Source organism: Mus caroli, chromosome 1 (assembly GCF_900094665.2).
Source record: "Mus caroli chromosome 1, CAROLI_EIJ_v1.1, whole genome shotgun sequence".
Classification (NCBI taxonomy): domain Eukaryota; kingdom Metazoa; phylum Chordata; class Mammalia; order Rodentia; family Muridae; genus Mus; species Mus caroli.
In genome coordinates this window covers 10,678,217-10,680,021 of record NC_034570.1, presented here as the reverse complement: position 1 = coordinate 10,680,021, position 1,805 = coordinate 10,678,217, and the positions used below count along the sequence as shown (strand labels likewise).

At 43.6% G+C, this 1,805-nt stretch overlaps 1 long non-coding RNA gene across 1 annotated transcript in view; it reads right to left on the bottom strand.

The window, feature by feature from the left end:
• Positions 1-1,805, bottom strand: part of LOC110297208 — a 22,939-nt gene that overhangs the window by 4,332 nt on the left and 16,802 nt on the right. Inside the window, exon 2 of the long non-coding RNA XR_002378256.1 lies at positions 414-522. This is a non-coding gene — a long non-coding RNA (uncharacterized LOC110297208). The remainder of the gene's footprint in view (positions 1-413; positions 523-1,805) is intronic.

The following is a 1,805-nucleotide window of genomic DNA, read 5'->3' as shown; positions in this document are numbered from 1 at the left end:
CACTTTGTAGACCAGGCTGGCCTCGAACTCAGAAATCCGCCTGCCTCTGCCTCCCGAGTGCTGGGATTAAAGGCGTGCGCCACCACGCCCGGCTGCAGATGTCTTTTTTGATGGTCCAAAATGACACAACCATCTGCTAATGACTCAACTGCCTCCATCCAAGTCAGTGTAGTATGGATTCCCAATGACTGTGGAACATGACGTGTTCTAATCACAGCACACTGGCAAAACATCTTGGCTGTCCGGGAAGACAATACATTTATAAGTTATAGCATACTGGACAAATGTGGGTTTGTTTTTGTCTTCAAATAGATTTAGTTTAATTCTTGAATTATCGGGGAAATCTGATAGTGAGTTACTAAGTATTAATTACAATAGAACACATCCTTTCTTAAATCAGCATCCTTACCTACATTTATCTTAACTTTTCTCTTTTTGTGTTTTCAGGACTGAGACTTGAACTCATGCATGCTAGGCAAGTGTCTCTAGCACTGCGCTCCTCACCATCACTGGTCTTAAAATCTGAAAAGCAATAGATATGACACCCATTACCTTGAGCTTAATTGGTTTTATCATAACATTTTAAAATAATTCTAATAAAGTCATCTTTCTCTTGTTCCTCCCAAATATCTAAGTTTAAAAAAATCCTTAAAAGAAATCCAGTGGACACTTTTACTAGCTTTAACTAAACACATTTCTCTTTGAATTTGCTGAACCTATAGGGTCACTAGCAGTGCAAAAGGTTTCAATTTTCCCACAGTGGCGGAGCAAGATATTAATGCAGAGCTCCAGCTGGCTGCTGCTCAGGGCAAGATTTGCAAGTCCACATTCCAGATTCCTCAATATTGCAACACAAGAGGTTTTACAACATGAAAACAACTGAAAACGACTATCTAACAATCAAAGAACACAAAGGGGCAACCGTTTTTACAGCACTCTACAGAGGGAAACCTCTTGAAAGCAACTAGAAAAAGGTGGCAAGACACACATACTACACAACAAAGTAGAGGCGCTCCCACAGAAGGCTTGCAATTCATTAACCACAGGGACGTAACTTCCAGCAGTAGCATTTAGGAGTCCCTATGCCAAGTGCAAAGCCACAGGCTTGGCTGTGGATAGATATAGCAGTGGCGGTTTCCAGAGTCTAGCAATTCTAGGCATGAGTATTATGTACAGCTCTTGTTTTTTTCCCATTATGTTATAACTATAAAATTTATTTTCCTCACAGACAGCCAGGATGGACTGCCAGTGAGCTGTGATTTGAATGACACAAAAAAGGAGGTGGGTCTGTGACTCAAGAGGAAGGACCTGAATAAAAGTGACCAGCCACCTGCTGGTACAGAAGACAATACTAAGGAATTCAGAGGCTGACTGGTGGCCCCAGGTGTCACCATCAGTGAGAGATGGCTTGTTCAGCTCTTGCTAGATTTTCTAATACTCTTAATGAGATCCAGGGGGCCAGGAAAAAGTGTCTTTTGCTTGTGTTAGATCACATGCCCTTCCCTGGGACAGTTCTCAAAATCAGGGAAATGAAATGTTCTGCCTAGCCAGGATGAAGTGATATCACCCCTGAGGGATAGAAATGGTCCAGCCTGATCTTTAGCAGGCAGAGTGGTGCTTTCCTGTTGGATCCCGGAATGCCGTTTGCACCAAAAGAATTGAAGATACTGAGCCTTCAAAAGGCAGTGAAGAGAAACAACATATGGCTTCTTCCGCTTCTTCTTTCTCCTGCCTGCCTCTACCCCTCCCTGTCTTCTCCCTCTCCCCTCCCCCTCCCCCCTCCCCTCCTCCTCCTCCTCCCCTCC